This window comes from Schistocerca cancellata, chromosome 3 (assembly GCF_023864275.1).
Source record: "Schistocerca cancellata isolate TAMUIC-IGC-003103 chromosome 3, iqSchCanc2.1, whole genome shotgun sequence".
Lineage (NCBI taxonomy): Eukaryota > Metazoa > Arthropoda > Insecta > Orthoptera > Acrididae > Schistocerca > Schistocerca cancellata.
In genome coordinates, this window is record NC_064628.1 from 919666686 (window position 1) to 919689876 (window position 23191).

Below are 23191 nucleotides of genomic sequence, written 5' to 3' on the forward strand. Positions count from 1 at the left end.
CTGTTTTATACCATCTGCACGGAGTGTGGCAGTTATAATTAACGAGACCCTCCGGCCGTTGTGAACCAGTGGTTCTAGGCGCTTCAGTCCGGAACCGCGCTGCTGCTACTGCTGCAGGTTCGAATCCTGCCTCGGGCATGGATATGTGTGATGTCCTTAGGTTAGTTAGGTTTAGGTAGTTCTTAGGGGACCTCAGATGTTAAGTCCCACAGTGCTCAGAACCGTTTGAACCATTTTTAACGACACCCGGGTCGTCAACATCTACGCCTCCACTGGCACGGGCCAGCGAAAAGTAAGAGCACAGATTTATTGTACGCATATTCGTCCTCGTTTTACTGGCCATTACCATTTTCTCCTCGGTGGTGACTTCAACAGCGTCCTGGTTCTGAAAGATCAAACTTCCAATTTCAATACCTCGAATGGAATACAAGTGATAAGCCGGTACATAAATCTATGTGACACATGGGAGTGGATTCACGGGAATGGGTAGTGTTTCACATTTTTCCCTGGACGCTCTGCGACCCGTGTTGTTGTTATTTACGTCTATATTTGGCCTGAATGTTTTTCTATCTGTAACGTCTGCCTGAGTTATAGCGGCTACTTTAAGATCTTCCTTAAAGCAGCGATCCATTCAATTGGCTCAGATTTGGTCTTGCTTCCGTTTCCGTACCATTCTACTATTTTTTTCAACCTAGTGTGTGCCAGTCTTATAATGCGCCCGTAAAGTTTAATTCTTCGTTTTCTCAAGTCTCCATTTATGTCTGTGTATTCTTCTGTTTTCTTATTACAACTCATCCTGTAATTTTCTCCTCCAGTAATTTTTGGGCGTAAAATTCCACTTACAATCTTTCATTCTTTATTTTGAATTTCTTCAGCATCTTTCTTTCTGTTTAAAACTAAATAAAGGCATTCAGATATTATTATAGTGCTGTAATGACTAAGTTTGCTGAATTTATAAACAGATTTGTGTTTATAAGTATTTTGTGTTAATCCGAATGCAGTTGCAATTTTTTGACAGCGACCTTCGTCTGCAGCTTTTTCCAAACCGTTTTCTTGAACAATTTCCCCCAGTATTTGAACTGAGAAACCCTTTCAATTTTTCTACATTTTGTGTTCAGAAACTTTAGTGCCTGTTTACAGCACGTCATACATTCCGTTTTTTCGAATGATATTCGTAGTCCAGATTTTACCGCATCTTCCTTAAGAATTTCAATTTGTTTTGGAGCTGTGGTAATATCCCTAGCTACAGTTGCCAGAGCATCTGTAAAGGCCAACTTGATTGATTGATCTATATTTTGACTCGACTTTTGCTCTCGCCATTCTGTAATCACCTTTTCCAAACCCCAGTTAAACTGTAATGGGTAAAGTCCATCTCCCTGTCTAACACTAGCCTTTATATCAAATGTTTCAGAAATTTCTACCATGAATTTAACTTTACAGCTAGCGTCAGTTAACGTTTCCTTAATCAGTGTTGGAGTTTTATTATCTATCCCTAGCTGCTTTAAAATATGGAAAAGAGGTTTACGATCAAATAAGTCGTAGGCCTTTTTAAAATCCACAGATATACATACAACATTGTTACCAGAAATCGTTTGGTGCCTCAGGATTAGTTTTAAATTAAAAATTTCTTCATGACAGGGTCTGTTTGGTGTAAAGTCTGCTTGGTATTCACCAGTTATAGATTCTAACTGTTCTTGGGCTCGATCAAGTAAGTAATGCGACAGAATTTCTGCCTTTATGGCATTTAATTTTTCGCGTCCTTGTAAAAAGTGTGGAATAAACTTCAAACACATTATCTTTCTTGCTTTGTATTTTGGCTCACAATTTTCTACATTTCATGGCGTTATGTAATTTTTTTCATGTGGTACCGTGTGAAAAGTACGTACTAAAATTTAAAATAGTGGTCAGACTATGTGCCTGTTGAGTAGGTACCTGGGTTCGAATCCTGGACTAGTACAAATCTTCAACTTTCTCAACTGATGTAAATGAATATCCAATAGCAGTTAAATGTCATTAATTTTTTTCCTCTTCCTTCATAATGGCAGCAGTATCAAAATGGCGATAATGTCTTGCCTCATCAATGACTTCTTTACTGTCTCTTTTCTAGCAATTCCCAACATACATTTCTCCAGTGTCTTTCCGTATTTTAACGGTTTTCGCGCTAGAAGCCAATGTCCTAGCGCGTAATTCCCTCTGAATTCCAACCATCCAGCTCAGATATATTGAAAATTTAATTCGGAAAAACCTATTCAGTTTACCGAAATTATTCCATGTTATTTTTATTCTACTGTTTATTTTCTTAAATTGTTTCTTTATATTTCAATGAACATGGGGATAAAATATGAATTGAGAAAACGGGAAGGTAGTAAGATCTTTATGTTGTTTTCGTCCGACAGGTATCATTAGTACTTAGTTCTATTATTTAGATGTCTTTCGAAGAATAAAAACCTTTGGTTCTCCCAGACACTTCAGTTTACTAAGAATTCAGCAGTATACTTGATTACTACCACTTCAAATGATTTTAAGAACTGCACACTGTCGTTTAATATAAATCACATTCTTTAAAGAATCGAACTGCCGCACATGAAACAGATTCAAAAATCGCCCGCATCTCGTGGTCTTGCGGTAGCGTTCTCACTTTCCACGCCCAGGTTCCCGGGTTCGATTCCCGGCGGGGTCAGTGATTTTCTCTGCCTCGTGATGGCTGGGTGTTGTGTGCTGTCGTTAGGTTAGTTAGGTTTAAGTAGTTCTAAGTTCTAGGGGACTGATGACCATCGCTGTTAAGTCCCATAGTGATCAGAGCCATTTTTTTTTTTTAGATTCAAAAATCTAATTACTCTTCAAATACGTTTCATGTGTTAAGATATTTTTTCACACATCTCAAACTTCATGACGTCATGTCTCCTAAACCACGTGCCGACTGTGGGATAATTTTGCAGGTTCATTCAGTGCGAAAGTGCAAAATATGCTGCGAATAGAGACACTGGTACAGAATTTACAAGTTAGAACATAACACCTGGTGCTAAGGTTTTACTGCATTAACAGCGAAAATGCAGTCAGCGATTAACTTTTGTCTTTAATTTATTTTTCAGAAATGTTTGAAACTATTTGCAAAGGTGGTCGGATTTCGCTAAGAGCCCTCATTCTAAAATACAAGATGTATACAGTCTGGGCTATCTGCGCGCCGTCATTTACGCTGCCTTTAATACTTACCCTATTGTCTTAAAGATTTAAAGTATAATTATAACTCTTAAGGAGTAGCTTATAACAGCATTTTAAATCTTTAAATGCGGCAAACAGTTATATGAAATACGGAAAATCTAATACCTTGGAGGCTGTTAGACAGGTAACGTGCAACTGGCTTTGTCGTGCCTGGATGAACGTTTTACCCGTTTCGTAATGAACGATTAAATTGCTACAAAGCAGAGTTCCAAAAATGGTTGTCCTATACGACAACTGTTCAACAACGTTAATCTATTTAACTAAGTCAAGTTTCACCAGTGTTTCGCCACAATTACTTCCTCCCTCATGTTTTTTTTTTTTTTTTTTTTTTTTTTTTTTTTGTAAATTTCGCTGAGTGACCATTGAGGGAAAGTCGTAAAATACGAACACGGCCACATTCGCTCATTCCGCTCAACAGTAGTAAGGGATACGATAAAGAACGAAAACTGTTGTACCAAATATCCTGCAGCGGACCTCCAATAGAATCGGGGTTTAGATGAAGATGAATACGGAGATTCAAATGATACGTAGTAGTGATGAATCGCTCAAGTGAGTCGTTTAGAGGAACTGTCACGCTACGCTTGAGAAAGACAACGAAAGCTACAGCAGTTCTTCAATATGTCCGCTGGACTCGTCATCTGCTATCGCATGTCTCACAATTTGGATTCAAAACACTGCTTACAAGTCGACCGTATGAACTTCCCCGCACTGATATTTTTCATAGTGACAGGATATGTAGGGCACGACTGGAATCTCAAGATACGTAAACAGAAACCGTTGCGATAAACTCGAGTATGAAAGTTTTACACGTGCTTATGTACTTTGTATGGTCGCTACTACTCAAGGCGTCCGCAGCTGAGCGAGTAAACGCTCGTTTTCAAATGCGCGAGTTCGAATCCACATGGAGACAATTTTTCTTTTGTCATTCTCATGTACTTGTAATAACAGCTTTGTTATGACTGTGCAAGTTGTCAACATTTAATGATTGACTAATTTAGTAATGTTTGTCCTGAGAAAAGGGGGAAAATCTTAAGGAGGGTGGAAACAAAGATAGCATACACACGAACTTTCGTCGAGTCCGCCCGCTTAGCCGCACGGTCCAACGAGCTGCTTCCAGAGCGGGAAGGCGTGCCGGTCCCCGGCACGAATCCATCTGGCGGATTAGTGTCGAGGTCCGGTGTGCCGGCCAGCCTGTGGATGGTTTTTAAGGCGGTTTTCAATATACCTCGGCCAATACGGCCTGGTTCCTCTTATTCCGCCTCACTTACACTGTGTGAGTGATTGCTGCCCAAACACGGATTTCACGTCCGCTTACACCATAATTACTCTACCACACAAACATTTGGGGTTGCACTCGTCTGATATTCCTGGGGAGGGGTGGGGGGGTGGGAGTGGTGGTCCATTTGGCGCCCCGACCCGGACAATACCCTGGATTCAGTGTGGGGTGGGTGGACCGGCTGTGCCCCCTTGTGGGGCTGTGAACCACTACTGAGGGCCACTGTGGCATGGAGCCTCTGGGTCGTTTCTGGGTCCCCGTTTTAATAGATACATACAGCTTTCAGTGAAATCAGTATAGTCATTTTATTTAAGTTACTGTATACACAGTTGTGAAAAGTGCAGTGTGTAGCCTGTGGAACACTGCACGAATCATTGAAGGTACTGGTCACAGTTACACAGGAAACTATAACCATTCCTAAGTATATCGCCCGCATCTCGTGGTCGTGCGGTAGCGTTCTCGCTTCCCACGCCCGGGTTCCCGGGTTCGATTCCCGGCGGGGTCAGTGATTTTCTCTGCCTCGTGATGGCTGGGTTTTGTGTGCTGTCCTTAGGTTAGTTAGGTTTAAGTAGTTCTAAGTTCTAGGGGACTTATGACCACAGCAGTTGAGTCCCATAGTGCTCAGAGCCATTTGAACCATCCTAAGTATATCACTTATAATGAACGACCTATTTTTGAATGTGCATGGTTTTTCAGTGGGTATATTCCAATACAAATTGAGCTTATTTTCATAAACGATTCTGGGTCATCACACAATGACGTCGGCGTAAGACACATATCTGTTGTTAGAATTACGTGGTATTGCGAAAAAAATGTTCCAGCAACGAGATTTGATCCACAGACCACGCGCTTATAGCACTCAGCGTTTACTATGAAACTTCTTTATTAAGTTTTTACTTAAGGTGAAATAACTGAGGAGGTGAAACTTCTTAATTTAAACTTTTCTGCTTATATCGCTGAGTGAAACTGACTATACTGTCTCTTTACTATTGCTTATCATTTCAACATTGACCTACAGTGTTTGTCCTGACAAACAGAGCTCAAACTTTTCCTATTCATTAGTTACTCACAATATTCAAGGATAACGCGATCTGACTGCTTTCAAATCAACTCAAAAGAATGGCCCTGAATTATTGTTGGTTGTTTTGGGGAAGGAGACCAGACAGCGAGGTCATCGGTCTCATCGGATTAGGGGAAGGAAGCCGGCTGTGCCCTTTGAAAGGAACCATCCCGGCATTTGCCTGGAGCGATTTTAGGGAAATCACGGAAAACCTAAATCTGGATGGCCGGATGCGGGATTGAACCGTCGTCCTCCCGAGTGCAAGTCCAGTGTCTAACCACTGCTCCACCTCGCTCGGTGGCCCTGAATTAGTAGAAATTCTGACAATAAATACATTTCATAAGTCACTTACCTCACAAAGATCTTCATTACACGAATTAATCCAATACAGCAAGCGCCAATACAGCCAGCTAAATAAAAGATTGCAACTACAGAAGGCTCTAACTACTAATATGCCTGTGGCTATTAAAGGAAAGATTTTGTTGCAGAGCAAACAATGTATTTACCTTACATTCTTAACCAGTTCAAAAATTATGTAATCTTGCACGACATCCAGTTCCAAAAATTATATAATCATCGACAAATTACGCTTCCATGACGGAGACACGTCCAGATCGTCCGCTCGCTCTAATACTGCAAACCTCCAACAGTGCTAATTATTGTCCTCTAAGCTCCATCACTGCTGACTACTCACTCCTAACTTCCATCAGTGCTGGCTGGTCACCTCCAACTGCCATCACAGCTGACTGTTAACTTCCAGCTGCTAGTCCGACCAGCCACAGAGTCTCTTACTGAGTGCGCACAGCGCTGTCAGAGTTATTAATGCAGAGCACTACATAGCGCTGCCAACATAGAAACACACAAACAGGCTACTTACAACTCACTCGCCTGGGGGATCATTCACTACTAGGAACTACAACAACAATATACAGGGTGAGTCACCTAACATTACCGCTGGATATATTTCGTAAACCACATCAAATACTGACGAACCGATTCCACAGACCGAACGTGAGGAGAGGGGCTAGTGTAATTGGTTAATACAAACCATACAAAAGTGCATTTTTTTAAAATGGAACCCCGTTAGATTTGTTAGCACATCTGAACATATAAACAAATACGTAATCAGTGCCGTTTGTTGCATTGTAAAATGTTAATTACATCCGGAGGTATTGTAACCTAAAGTTGACGCTTGAGTACCACTCCTCCGCTGTTCGATCGTGTGTATCGGAGAGCACCGAATTACGTAGGGATCCAAAGGGAACGGGGATGGGCCTTAGGTACAGAAGAGACTGGAACAGCACATTACGCCCAAATGCTAACACCTTTTTATTGGTCTTCTTCACTGACGCACATGAACATTACCATGAGGGGTGAGGTACACGTACACACGTGGTTTCCGTTTTCAATTACGGAGTGGAATATAGTGTGTCCCGAAATATCAGGCCAATAGATGTTCAATGTGGTGGCCATCATTTGCTGCACACAATTGCAATCTCTGGCTTAATGAATGTCGTACACGCCGCAGTACATCTGGTGTAATGTCGCCGCAGGCTGCCACAATACGATGTTTCATATCCTCTGGGGTTGTAGGCATATCACGGTACACATTCTCCTTTAACGTACCCCACAGAAAGAAGTCCAGAAGTGTAACATAAGGAGAACGGGCTGGCCAATTTATGCGTCCTCCACGTCCTATGAAACTCCCGTCGAACATCCTGTCAAGGGTCAGCCTAGTGTTAATTGCGGAACGTGCAGGTGCACCATCATGCTGATACCACATACGTCGACGCGTTTCCAGTGGGACATTTTCGAGAAACGTTGGCAGATCATTCTGTAGAAACGCGATGTATGTTGCAGCTGTTTGGACCCCTGCAATGAAGTGTTTGTTACAACACGCAACTGAACGTCGGAGGTTTCCAGCGTAAACTTTAGGTTACAAAATCTCCGGATGTAATTAACATTTTACAATGCAACAAACGATACTGATTACGTATTTGTTTATATGTTCAGATGTGCTAAGAAAACTAACATGGTTCCATTTAAAAAAACGTAGGTTTGTGTTAAAAAATATATTTCCGTGCATTTCTGTATGGTTTCTATTAAACAGTTACACTAGCCCCTCACCTCACGTTCGGTCTGTGGAATCGATTCGTCAGTATTTGATGTGGTTTACGAAATATATCCAGCGGTAACGTTAGGTGACTCACCCTGTATTCAGCTTCAAATTCTCAAACTCGATTTTCTCCAAAACCATTGATAGCTGGGTCTTACTGTTTTCGCACTTTGAAGTACTAGTTGTGTTCTACATACCAAGTCACCAAGAAACAAATCAGTGTAAAAGTTGTTAGGGATACACATTGCTAGTCTGTGCAGTGCCATTCTGAATCCTTCATTCAAGTCCTTCACAGCCACATGGCTCACCGGAGGACACAAGCGATTTTTTTAGATCTCAGAAATGCCGTGGGAGAATCCTTCCGCGGGAGTGACAGAGGTGCTACTTGTTATTCTCACCGCAACAAAAAGTTGCTAACCACATTCATATTCATCACGCGAATTCTGTATGGCGCTCGACGTGCCAAGAGAAAGAAGAGCAAGACTTTTATTCATAAAATAATTCGCACTGCCACGGGGACGAGATAAACAGTTGAATGTTGGTCAAAGGTCGGCGCTGACGTGGCGGGTGGGGTTCGTTTCTGTGAAGCACGCCTTCATCACCGGCGCAACACATGCGGGGGCCAAAGAATACCTTATAAGCAACTGTGAAGTGAATACGCGCTGAAATTCGCTTAGAATATCACGCTAACTTCGCTTCCCACAATTATTCTCACATATTTGATTCTCATTTTCACATCCAGAATCTTCAAACGAAATATCTTCTGTAGAAACATGCAGAAAACTCGATGATTTTGCAACAAACTAGTTTATATGTGCTCATACAAATAACTTACTTTTTTCTTTCATCAGAAGCCTAAACTTTGAGTGAAGTGGTCATGTCAGTATGTGCTTTGAAGATTGAAATGTTTGACTGGGAAACACATCTTTCCCGAAAAGATATTTTCTCAGTTTGACTGCATATAATGAGTTTACTACATTATCTACCTTTCTGCCTGGAGCCATTCTCTAGTGTTATAATGGAGTAAATAAACAATAAAATGTAAAAATGATAAAAACAAAAATCAAGGCAACAATACAAACATATAATTAATGTATAAATAAGATTATTTGTTACTCTGCTTACACGTCAAAAATTCTCCGGCCTGTGTGAACTGCAGATCAACGTCAAAAATAATTATCAGGTTATACAGGGTGTTACAAAAAGGTACGGCCAAACTTTCAGGCAACATTCCTCACACACAAAGAAAGAAAATATGTTATGTGGACATGTGTCCGGAAACGCTTACTTTCCATGTTAGAGCTCATTTGATTACTTCTTTACTTTATTACTTCAAATCACATTAATCATGGAATGGAAACACACAGCAACAGAACATACCAGCGTGACTTCAAACACTTTGTTACAGGAAATGTTCAAAATGTCCTCCATTAGCAAGGATACATGCATCCACCCTCCGTCGCATGGATTCCCTGATGCGCTGATGCAGCGCTGGAGAATGGCGTATTGTATCACAGCCGTCCACAATACGAGCACGAAGAGTCTCTACATTTGGTACCGGGGTTGCGTAGACAAGAGCTTTCAAATGCCCCCATAAATGAAAGTCAAGAGGGTTGAAACCAGGAGAGCGTGGAGGCCACGGAATTGGTCCGCCTCTACCAATCCATCGGTCACCGAATCTGTTGTTGAGAAGCGTACGAACACTTCGATTGAAATGTGCAGGGGTTCCATCGTGCATGAACCACATGTTGTGTCGTACTTGTAAAGGCACGTATTTTAGTAGCACAGGTAGAGTATCCCGAATGAAATCATGATAACGTGCTCCATAATGACGAAACTAAAATCAGCTATAACATGGAAATTAAGCGTTTCCGGACACATGTCCACATAACATCTTTTCTTTACTTGTGTGTGAGGAATGTTTCCTGAAAGTTAGGCCGTACCTTTTTGTAACACCCTGTATAAACCAGTTGTCTCATAAGAAACTATGAGAAAATACTGTAATACATAAAACGGCCGAAAACTTGCATGTCTGGCTAATGTAGTGAATCTGTGTTGTAAATTAGACGTTATAAACACAGGTGTAAGCTACATTTGACTCTATCTATACATCAGCTAAAGTAGGCATAAGTGAAACTATTATCAAAGGTCATCATAGAGATACCACAGTTTGCACCATGTAATCTGTGATATGTGCAGGAACTGGAATTTATTTCAAGTATCAGCTGTCTCAAAAGAATTGTGCACTCAGTGGTAGTGAATATTTAAGCACAACATGCTTTTTTTCTATATTTTCACGGGGTATGAAATGATTTGAATTTAAAATTAAACTAAAAGTACTATATTATGTTAGTAACTTAGAAGAACGGGAAAGGACAAGGAGGAATTGTTGGAAGGCTGTAAGTTCGGCCCTCGGAAAGGCAAGGGCATCAGAGATTGGTTCTGACGTTACGATGGAGACTTAAGAAAACTTAAGAAAACTTAACACACATTTATCGGATGTGTCGACGTGGAAAAAGCATTCGACAATGTAAAGTGGTGCAAGATGTTAGAAATTGTGAGAAAACGAGAAGTAAACATGATATACAGCATGTACAAGAACCAAGAACTTAATAGAAGACCGCAAACGAAGAACTTTGAATAAAAGTGTGTAAGAGCGGGATGAAGTCCTTCACATCGGAGAAGAAGTGAGAGAATTTAAAAAAATTCAAGAGAGGTGGTTTAAAGTTTGGGGTGAAAGGGCGTCAGTCATAGGATTCGCTAATGGCATTGTTATCCTCAGTGAAAGTGAAGAAGAATTATTGCATGTGTTGAATGGAATGAACGGTTTCTTAAGCGCACAATATAGGTTGAGAGTAAATCAAAGAAAGATGAAATTATGAGCAACACTACAGTTGAGATTAGTGATAAATGTAAATGAAAATTGGGGACCAGGAAGTAGACAAAGTTAAGGAGCTCGGCTACCTAGGAGAAAACGTTGTGTATGGCGGATGAAGCAAGGAGTTCATAAAGAGTAGAGTAGCATAGTGTAGGGGTAATTCTTGGCCAAAATAATTCTATTAGTGTTAAACATGAGCCTTAGTCTGAGGAAGAAATTTCTGAGTGTGTGCCTTTGGAATACAACATTGTACGGTAGTGAAACGCGGACTGTGGGATGACCGTTACAGCAGAGAACCGAAATGTTTGTCATGGGGTGCTGTAGAAGGACATGTAAAATTGTGTGCACCGATCAGTGAAGAAAGGTACATACAGATAAAACTGAGAAGGGAACATACGGGATGATATACTACGTCTTAAGTCATCAGGAAATAACTTCCATAGTGCTGGAGGGAGTAATAAAGGCTAAAAGCTATAGCAGAAGAAAGAGATAGGAATACATGCAACAAATAAATGAGTGTAAGAGTGACTGAGAGGAGAAGGGTTTGGAACAATTGAAATATTGGTGCCGGGTCGCAGAATGGAATAAAAATAAGCTAACATCAAAATTGAGAGGTAAAAGGAGTCTTTTGTGTAGGCGGTGTTGAACATGTTTTAGGAAGGTTAAATTTAGATTATGAAATACACAGTTGCATCACTATGTTTTATTGAAGGCAGTCAATTTCGACCCGACATGAGACCATCTTTAGATCTCAAAACCAACTAAGCTATGACTTCTCATATTTGCAACACCAACTGAATATTTACGTCATGACAACATCATAATCGATTGTGTTCCGCTGTTATCAGGTTTCGCAGTCCAAATAAGTTAGTAATGGTAATGGAACAGTCTATAGCCAACAACTGGTATTGTAAGTGTGGGAATGCATGGCTGAGTTACTTCTGAGACCCGAAGATTTTCTTATATTGAACGGAAATTTATTGTGTTGAATAAAACACAGTGGTATAGCTGTGTAGTTTATAACACAGTTTTTAGATAATATTAAGTTGATACTTTTAGTTTCTTAGATATTTTTCTGAAGATAACACATGAAAATTAGAGAAAATTACATCATCTAAACTTTCTTTCGTCGAAAGAAGAAGTGTAGCAAAAAAAGTTATCAAGCGTTTTATTTGGCGTGTGCTTCTTCGTGGCTGTAACACATATATACTGTGGAACACATACAGCAGGCCTCTGGTAGCGACTGAAATGTTGTTTTGTAGATGCTAACGTAGACCATCTGGACAGAGAGAAAAACCATTGTGGATATTCTGCAAGCGATCACTAAGCAGAGAATCTTTACTGGAATCAGCCAAAAAGGTAAACGAAGCTATTGGAACATTTGTTTAGACCCAAGATTTTAATAAATATCCTACAAGGAATAGTTTTACGAAACACAGCCGAAGGGAAGCCAACAAAGAAAAGAGTGAAACAGGTACAGGAGGTAGCAAAGAGTCAAAATTATCAAACACATAATAAGGAAGTGTGGTTAAGGAAATAAAGCTAAGCCTTTGGAATATGATGATGATGATGTTGAAAATTAAAGTCTTTAAAAATTGTGAGCTGTTGTCCATTAGCACTTCCACGGATGTAACTGAACTAGTAGCGTTACGTTCTAATATTTTCCATCAGACCCTGGTGCAGTCCAGTAGCAATAAACGGATAAGAGCAGTTGCAGTGAATGCATACCCCTACTCGTGTTCTACATTTACATCACAATTTAGAGACTTTTTTCTATCACATTTCATCATGGCTATATTAGTGACCTATTGTCTCCTTCCACTATTACAGGTTCTTGTTAGGGTATCATAGACTTAAGCTAACTTCCTTCTGTGAAATAACATACGCTGCAACAGACGCCCCTTACTAATAATTTACTGACAAGACGCCTTTCCGCAGCATGCTGCAGTCATCAGATGAATTTACAGTTACTTTTACATAGTATTAAATATGAACTGAAGTTAGTTTTTGCTGAAAACTTTTGGTCGTTCAAAATATATTTTGGCCCCTTTGACTTTTTCTTTAGCTGTCGAAATGAACAAATTTGCTTGTATGTTTGTAAAAAGTGTGTAACAATAAAAAAAGCACCGATGATGCTGCAGCTGCAATGAAACATGTCTGGGACAAAAATCAAAATGGTGGTTTGCTAAAGGTGGATCCCACTCAAAAACATATGTTATTGTTAAAGCAAACACAAACAAAAGGGCTTCAACATCAAGATGACTATATCGACTCCCTGCCAGGCATTTCCAAGCAAGCTCTACAACAAATTCCGGAGCACCACAGCAAAGTTACATCAAATTATTTTAAATATAAAACTCAATAGAATCTGTCTTTCCCATATGCTTTAGAAACTAATATTTATCTGTGTTTAAACAGTAAATAACTTTCCTTATGTTTAACAGCGATAATAATAAAAAAAAACACTGATGATGTTGCCACTGCAGTCAAACATGTCTGGGACAAAAAACAAAACTGTGTTTTGCTAAAGGCGGACCCCACTCAAAAATATATGTTATGTGTAATACCTCTATTTTTTCTCACAATATCAATTTATATGAATGTTTCATTTCCTCATTAGCAATAAGAAATTGGTGCGTCGTCGAAGAAGACGGCAAATACTGGCTTTTAATATATATATATATATATATATATATATATATATATATATATATATATATATACCCTCCTGGAAATGGAAAAAAGAACACATTGACACCGGTGTGTCAGACCCACCATACTTGCTCCGGACACTGCGAGAGGGCTGTACAAGCAATGATCACACGCACGGCACAGCGGACACACCAGGAACCGCGGTGTTGGCCGTCGAATGGCGCTAGCTGCGCAGCATTTGTGCACCGCCGCCGTCAGTGTCAGCCAGTTTGCCGTGGCATACGGAGCTCCACCGCAGTCTTTAACACTGGTAGCATGCCGCGACAGCGTGGACGTGAAGCGTATGTGCAGCTGACGGACTTTGAGCGAGGGCGTATAGTGGGCATGCGGGAGGCCGGGTGGACGTACCGCCGAATTGCTCAACACGTGGGGCGTGAGGTCTCCACAGTACATCGATGTTGTCGCCAGTGGTCGGCGGAAGGTGCACGTGCCCGTCGACCTGGGACCGGACCGCAGCGACGCACGGATGCACGCCAAGACCGTAGGATCCTACGCAGTGCCGTAGGGGACCGCACCGCCACTTCCCAGCAAATTAGGGACACTGTTGCTCCTGGGGTATCGGCGAGGACCATTCGCAACCGTCTCCATGAAGCTGGGCTACGGTCCCGCACACCGTTAGGCCGTCTTCCGCTCACGACCCAACATCGTGCAGCCCGCCTCCAGTGGTGTCGCGACAGGCGTGAATGGAGGGACGAATGGAGACGTGTCGTCTTCAGCGATGAGAGTCGCTTCTGCCTTGGTGCCAATGATGGTCGTATGCGTGTTTGGCGCCGTGCAGGTGAGCGCCACGATCAGGACTGCATACGACCGAGGCACACAGGGCCAACACCCGGCATCATGGTGTGGGGAGCGATCTCCTACACTGGCCGTACACCACTGGTGATCGTCGAGGGGACACTGAATAGTGCACGGTACATCCAAACCGTCATCGAACCCATCGTTCTACCATTCGTAGACCAGCAAGGGAACTTGCTGTTCCAACAGGACAATGCACGTCCGCATGTATCCCGTGCCACCCAACGTGCTCTAGAAGGTGTAAGTCAACTACCCTGGCCAGCAAGATCTCCGGATCTGTCCCCCATTGAGCATGTTTGGGACTGGATGAAGCGTCGTCTCACGCGGTCTGCACGTCCAGCACGAACGCTGGTCCAACTGAGGCGCCAGGTGGAAATGGCATGGCAAGCCGTTCCACAGGACTACATCCAGCATCTCTACGATCGTCTCCATGGGAGAATAGCAGCCTGCATTGCTGCGAAAGGTGGATATACACTGTACTAGTGCCGACATTGTGCATGCTCTGTTGCCTGTGTCTATGTGCCTGTGGTTCTGTCAGTGTGATCATGTGATGTATCTGACCCCAGGAATGTGTCAATAAAGTTTCCCCTTCCTGGTACAATGAATTCACGGTGTTCTTATTTCAATTTCCAGGAGTATATATATATATATATATATATATATATATATATATATATATATATATATATATATATATATAAGTGTTCATGGCACTAAATTTAGTTTCAACAAGAATTCATGCTTTAATTCCAGTACTGCAAGTATTAATTATCTCTCATTACGTAAATTTCATGCTCTTTGTGTTAGCTGTTGGGGTTGCCTCCCAGCACGATTATTCCAAAGTCGACCAACAGATCTAACACAAAAGGAATAAGTAAGAACATATAACCTGAACTGTTCACTCCTTACCTTCTGCGAAAATTTATTTTCACGTTTGCTAAATGATTTCAGTGGTCACGTTTGTGAAATTACGAAATGTCTTATCACGATAATGGCACATATTCATGTAATGTTACCTTCATTCAACTGTGCAGAGATGATCACTGATGTTCTTAAAAGAAGTTAAATTTCCTAGATACCTTGCACTAGTTGAATACATTCAAAAATATGTTGCGATTCAAACGGAATAATAATATATTTCCCAGTATATCGTTCTTAGAGACGCTGGTGGAAATATACATCGTATGGTAGCAGCAGACAGTCATTCCTCTTCGAGCTCACAGTATTTGAGGGAAGACTCTGCGAAATCCGTAAAATACAGCACGCAGCATTCCCCACCATCGGCTTCGCTTCGACGTAGAACAGTACAGACGTAAATACAAACTGTGTGATAGAGGAAAGCTTTTGTGGCCGAAATCCTGCCGAACTTCGGACAGAGATTTGCTACCGCAAAAACTCGGCAGTCGGAGTGTATTCATAGTTGCAGTGTTTATACTGTATTTGTCGACTGTGTGTGTGTGTGTGTGTGTGTGTGTGTGGGTGGGTGGGTGTGCCTTCAATATTGTGTTTCCGCGGCACTTTGCTCGCCGCCCCGGCGCCCGTTTGATGTGGCTCGCGCACTGCGCTTTTCGGGCTACCTCAGCGCCCACCCACAACAGCTTCACCCTCCACCGCCCCCACAGCCCCCGGACTCCGCCCCCTCCCGGCGCTGGTGGGCTTTTATCTAATTCCTGAGCGGGCCAGCTTCAACGTCAGCAGAACGCCTCCTCCCTCTTGGGCGCGCTGCATCAGTCGCTCGCTGGAGATCTTGTCTCCCGGGGCGCATAAGAAATTCGTCGCGTAGGCTTTTCTTTCTGGAGTGCATTCTCTTGCGATGAATCAGCTGCGCGGGCTCAAAGGGTGCTTTCTTTCACCGTACATTTACATTTGTTTATGCAGTCAAATCGAATATTAGCATATTTTTGTCCACCGCTAAACACTGAAAGATAAAAATGTGCTGATGGTATGAAAGACTACAGCATGCTAATGTGAACGTCAAATATTCTCGGTTTCCTGCTTTTATATATTCGATGAGTGTTAGAAGCATGCAAAAAATCTAACGACTTACAGATCGTGTTGATATTAATCGCAAAGTATTGCATAATTTTTTTCTTACAAACTAATACTTAATGACCTGTGGTAACTGTTGCATAACTTACAAACAAGAAGCCAGAAGAACATAAAATATTTCACTCCCCGTCCTCCCTCCCCCTTTTCTGTAGTCGTGTGTCGTGCATCTATGTTGCTGACAAGTAACTGGTAGTTTCTTCTATCTTCCCAACCATCATTCCTTCTAGTGCATCTTTTACTGTGCAATCTCATCTAGTGTCCTAGCCAGTTCCATTACACATCATATTCCTTCAATGGATTACGCTGGCCGGCCGCGGTGGTCTAGTGGTTCTAGGAGCGCAGTCCGGAACCGCGGGACTGCTACGGTCGCAGGTTCGAATCCTGCCTCGGGCATTGATGTGTGTGATGTCCTTAGGTTAGTTAGGTTTAATTAGTTCTAAGTTCTAGGCGACTGATGACCTCAGAAGTTAAGTCGCATAGTGCTCAGAGCCATTTGAACCATCTGAATGGATTACGCTATTGCCTGTTCCGAACTGACGAACAAAATCATTTACATCTTTTCCGAGGTCTTCCAATATTTCTCTTCCCCTTTAGCTCATAGAAAATGTTCAAATGGTTCTGAATTTCTAAGGGAGCAAACACCTGAGGTCATAGGTCCCTAGAGTTACACATTACTTATACTAAAGTAAACTAACTTGTGCTAGGAACAGCACTCAGGCCCATGCCTGAGGGAGGACTCGAACCTCCGGAGAGAGGAGCCGCGCAGTGCGTGACATGGCGCCTCAAATCCCGCGCCCACTCCGCGCGGCTCATTATACAGCATCTTCTGAACAGTTCCGCGTTCTAGTGAGGTGGTATCCTCAATGCTTACGACACTTTTTAATTTCTGGGCTCTTTTTGAGATTATATAGTTCTGTTCTTCTGTCTCCATTTGTAATCCTGCACCTTCTTGTACAGCCCTTCGTATTCCTCGGGCACCTAACCTCAGCCTTCTTTTTCTTTTGGCGCTAAACCAGTTTTCGCTTCTACACTCCTGGAAATGGAAAAAAGAACACATTGACACCGGTGTGTCAGACACACCATACTTGCTCCGGACACTGCGAGAGGGCTGTACAAGCAATGATCACACGCACGGCACAGCGGACACACCAGGAACCGCGGTGTTGGCCGTCGAATGGCGATAGCTGCGCAGCATTTGTGCACCGCCGCCGTCAGTGTCAGCCAGTTTGCCGTGGCATACGGAGATCCATCGCACTCTTTAACACTGGTAGCATGCCGCGACAGCGTGGACGTGAACCGTATGTGCAGTTGACGGACTTTGAGCGAGGGCGTATAGTGGGCATGCGGGAGGCCGGGTGGACGTACCGCCGAATTGCTCAACACGTGGGGCGTGAGGTCTCCACTGTACATCGATGTTGTCGCCAGTAATCGGTGGAAGGTGCACGTGCCCCTCGACCTGGGACCGGACCGCAGCGACGCACGGATGCACGCCAAGACCGTAGGATCCTACGCAGAGCTGTAGGGGACCGCACCGCCACTTCCCAGCAAATTAGAGACACTGTTGCTCCTGGGGTATCGGCGAGGACCATTCGCAACCGTCTCCATGAAGCTGGGCTACGGTCCCGCACACCGTTAGCCCGTCTTCCGCTCACGCCCCAACATCGTGCAGCCCGCCTCCAGTGGTGTCGCGACAGGCGTGAATGGAGGGACGAATGGAGACGTGTCGTCTTCAGCGATGAGAGTCGCTTCTGCCTTGGTGCCAATGATGGTCGTATGCGTGTTTGGCGCCGTGCAGGTGAGCGCCACGATCAGGACTGCATACGACCGAGGCACACAGGGCCAACACCCGGCATCATGGTGTGGGGAGCGATCTCCTACACTGGCCGTACACCACTGGTGATCGTCGAGGGGACACTGAATAGTGCACGGTACATCCAAACCGTCATCGAACCCATCGTTCTACCATTCGTAGACCGGCAAGGGAACTTGCTGTTCCAACAGGACAATGCACGTCCGCATGTATCCCGTGCCACCCAACGTGCTCTAGAAGGTGTAAGTCAACTACCCTGGCCAGCAAGATCTCCGGATCTGTCCCCCATTGAGCATGTTTGGGACTGGATGAAGCGTCGTCTCACGCGGTCTGCACGTCCAGCACGAACGCTGGTCCAACTGAGGCGCCAGGTGGAAATGGCATGGCAAGCCGTTCCACAGGACTACATCCAGCATCTCTACGATCGTCTCCATGGGAGAATAGCAGCCTGCATTGCTGCGAAAGGTGGATATACACTGTACTAGTGCCGACATTGTGCATGCTCTGTTGCCTGTGTCTATGTGCCTGTGGTTCTGTCAGTGTGATCATGTGATGTATCTGACCCCAGGAATGTGTCAATAAAGTTTCCCCTTCCTGGGACAATGAATTCACGGTGTTCTTATTTCAATTTCCAGGAGTTTATATTATGACACAGGAAATGCCATGAGTGTATATAATTTCATGCTGGTCTCCTTTTGTACTTCATCGTCCACTGTTCTGCTACCACAAACTGCTTGGAATCTGTGTACTTTAATTTCAATATTAGAGCCAAAATCAAATCTTATATCACAGCCTCAACAACATATTTGAGAAACCTGTTCCAAAACTGTTGAAAGATATCTATATGAACATTTTTGGAATGTGACTATCAACAGAAATCAAGCAGTCTGTAAAATATACGTTTGACCGTCAGCCCCTTTTATTTTAAGCCCAAATATCGACCAGTTTCAGTCATGGACCATCTTCAGAGATATGGGTTAAAATGGTTTAAGCCACATTACATTTGTGATTACTTATATAATATATACAGTAGAATATGCCATGAATATCAACATACGACACAGGACTTTCAGAAGCAAACGTACTTGCAATACTGAAGAAAAGATTTTCTCTCCAGTACTGCTCTCTGTACACCTGTTATTACTGTGTTTGCTTCCAAAAGTCATGTGCCGTATATTAAGAGTCACAACATGCCCTACACGTTACTTACGTAATGACAAATGGAATGTTGTGGCTTAAACCATTTTAACCCTAATCCGTGAAGATGGTCCATGAGTGAAACCGGTCGATTTTTGGGCTTAAAATAAAAGCAGATGATTGTGAAACACGCATGTCATACATATTTATACGTGCCGATTGACAGTGTTAACTTCCTCTTCGAAATCATTAGTACCCCACTCTTTCGGCGCAGTTAGTAAACTATGCCGGGTTAGAGAGTGAAAGGCTGAGAGGCTCACTATCAGCAATAGTTACTGAAACTATGTCTCCTTTGTATCTGATTTACATGTGTACAGGGTTATTTAAAAACACCTACACGCTCCGTGAGTGTAAGGTATGCATCAAAATATTAGTGAAATGTTAAATAAAGATTTGTCTGAAGTTGCTATATTTTCGAGTTATGATGTGCAATGTCATTTGTGGTAGGCATTCCATCATATGCCATTACAGACTTTTGGCTTGTATTCGCCTGCAAATCGATTGCTGTTGCTTTGTACAGCCATTTGCACACCTGATTCTGGCACGAAATGCCCTTCTTTACGCCTGCCTTTGTGGCCAAGCGGTTCTAGGCGCTTCAGTCCGGAGACTCGCTGCTGCTACGGTCGCAGGTTCCAATTCTACCTCGGGCTTGGATGTGTGTGATGTCCTTAGGTTAGTTAGGTTTAAGTAGTTGTAAGTGTAGGGGACTGATGACCTCAGATGTTAAGTCCCATAGTGCTTAGAGCCACTTGAACCCTTCTTTATTTGACATCAATGTGGTTCATTGCGCTCTACGGTGCTGTTGTAGTACAGTGGCACCAGACGTACCACATACTTTCATTCTGCCAGTAGTTCATAGTCTGCAGTCTTTGTGTATTCTACCGGTGAATACGTGGATATACCCCTCCTTTAGCGTGCAGCAGAAGGCAAAGCACGAGCAGCAAGACGATGGTATACGGAAATGTTTCCGAACTGAGGGGTACCAAACCATCATAGTTTCACAGATGCGGACAGCAGCTTAAAGAAACGTAGCATTAATGGTGAGCCACGACTAACTCGGCCTCAACTGGATGGAGTGGGTGTTGAGAACATGCTGGAAATAGTAGACGAAAATTCGACCATAAGCACTCGCCCTGTAAGTGCCACGGTAGAGGTTTCTCAATCAACTATATGGCACCTGCTTCGGATATAGCAGTTCCTCGCAGTTCACCTGTAGAAGGTACAGAGGTACTGGAGGTGACAACTGTAAACTACATTAGATGTCACAATTTCTGTTAGTGGTTACTCGAGCGCCATGCTGCTGCTCTATGTTCTGTCGGCAAGTACTGTTCACGAATGAGAGTACCTTTATCCGTGAAGGCATCGTGACCGCTGATAACACGCGATTGTGTCTGTACGAGTATCCCTGCGTAACTGCAGTACAGTGGTGTGGTATGGTGGAGGATTAGTTGCTCGGAATGCATGTTATCCCACAGTGGCTGACTGGCAGAGTGTATCGACAGATTCTGGGTGAAACTTCCTTCCAGATTAAAAATGTGTGCCGGACGGCGACTCGAACTCGGGACCTTTGCCTTTCGCGGGAAAGTGCTCTACTATCTGAGCTATGCAAGCACGACTCACGCCCCGTCCTCACAGCTTTACTTCTGCCAGTATCTCGCCTCCTACCTTCCAAACTTAACAGAAGCTCTTCTGCGAAATTTGTAGAACTAGCACTCCTGGCAGAAAGTATATTGCGGAGACATGGCTTAGCCACAGCCTGGGGGATGCTTCCAGAATGAGATTTTCACTCTGCAGCGGAGTGTGCGCTGATATGAAACTTCCTGGCAGATTAAAACTGTGTGCCAGACCAAGACTCGAACTCGGGACGTTTGCCATTCGCGGGTAAGTGCTGGAAACATTCCCCAGGCTGTGGCTAAGCCGTGTCTCCGCAATATCCCATTCTGTCAGGACTGCTAGTTTTGCAAGGTTCGCGGAAAAGCTACTGTTAAGTTTGGAAGGTAGGAGGCGAGATACTGGCAGAAGTAAAGCTGTGAGGACGGGGCGTGAGTCGTGCTTGGGTAGCTCAGATGGTAGAGCACTTGCCCGCGAAAGGCAAAGGTCCCGAGTTCGAGTCTCGGTCCGGCATACAGTTTTAATCTGCCAGGAAGTTTCATATCAGCGCACACTCCGCTGCAGAGTGAAAATCTCATTCTGGAGTTTCTGGATGGTCTGCTTGACGATGTCCCACACGCTACGTAAACCAAATATGGTTTATGCATAACACTGCCCCTGCATATTTCAACCAAAAGGCAGGATAGTATTTCAGTGTTGTTTATCCCAATAAGTGGATAGTCACCTAGGATTAGTTGCTACGACCCCCAGAGTTACGAATCTCAACCCCGTAGACTTCTACCATTGGAGCCGTCACAAGCAGCTCATGTATGATGTGGCAATCAAGAATATAACACAACTACAGCAGAGAGTTGTAAATGGCTGGACAACGGTGAAGAATGAGATGAACAGAGCCTCCAACACCCGAAAAGCAGAAAGACGTCGAGCATGTCACTGTCTTCGTCTATATGGACATCATGTTGAAAATATTCTGGGGTAAATGTACAGTGTAGTTGGTTGAATTTCGGATCGTTGCTTTCTGAGAAGACCTGGATTTTATGTTGTTTGTGATTCAATTGTGATCGATGCTCTGCTGTGTAACTCTGAAATAAATCAGTTTCAGACAAAACTTCGATGCATACATCGTACCTACGAAGTATCTTCGAATCACTCTGAACATATAGATTCATTACATATCTGTGTGTCCTGTGCCTCCCACTCTCTTATTTATGGTGTTTTAATGTTTTGTTCCCCCCCAAGAACCATGGACCTTTCCGTTGGTGGGGAGGCTTGCGTGCCTCAGCGATACAGATAGCCGTACCGTAGGTGCAACCACAACGAAGGGGTATCTGTTCAGAAGCCAGACAAACGTGTGGTTCCTAAAGAGGGGCAGCAGCCTTTTCAGTAGTTGCAAGGGCAACAGTCTGGATGATTGACTGATCTGGCCTTTTAACACTAACCAAAACGGCCTTGCTGTGCTCGTACTGCGAACAACTGAAAGCAAGGGGAAACTACAGACGTAATTTTTCTTGAGGGCATGCAGCTTTACTGTATGGTTAAATGATGATGGGGTCCTCTTGGGTAAAATATTCCGGAGGTAAAATAGTCCCCTATTCGGATTTTCGTGGGCGAGGAATTCTCAGGAGGACGTCGTTATCAGAAGAAAGAAAACTGGCGTTCTACGGATCGGAGCGTGGAATGTCAGATCCCTTAATCGAACAGGAAGGTTAGAAAATTTAAAAAGGGAAATAAATAGGTTAAAGTTAGATATAGTGGGAATTAGTGAAGTTCGGTGGCAGGAGAAACAAGACTTTTGGTCAGGTAATTACAGAGTTATAAATACAAAATGAAATAGGGGTAATGCAGGAGTCCCTTTAATAATGAATAAAAAAATGGGAGCGCGGGTAAACTACTACAAACAGCATAGTGACGCATTATTGTGGCCAAGATAGACACGAAGCCCACTCCTACTACAGTAGTACAAGTTTATATGCCAACTAGCTCTCCAGATGACGAAGAAATTGAAGAAATGTATGATGAAATAAAATATATTCAGATAGTGAAAGGAGACGAAAATTTAATAGTCATGGGTGACTGGAATTCGGTAGTAGGAAGAAGGAGAGACGGAAACGTAGTAGGTGAATGTGGGTTGGGGCTAAGAAATGAAAGAGGAAGCTGCCTGGTAGAATTATGCACAGAGCATAACTTAATCATTACTAACACTTGGTTCAAGAATCATAAAAGAAGGTTGTATACATGGAAGAAGCCTGGAGATACAGACAGGTTTCAGATATATTATACAATGGTAAGACAGAGATTTAGGAATCAGATTTTAAATTGTAAGACATTTCCAGAGGCAGATGTGGACTCTGACCACGATCTATTGGTTACGGACTGTAGATTAAAACTGAAGAAACTGCAAAAAGGTAAGAATTTAAGGAGATGGGACCTGGATAAACTGAGTAAACCAGAGGTTGTACAGCGTT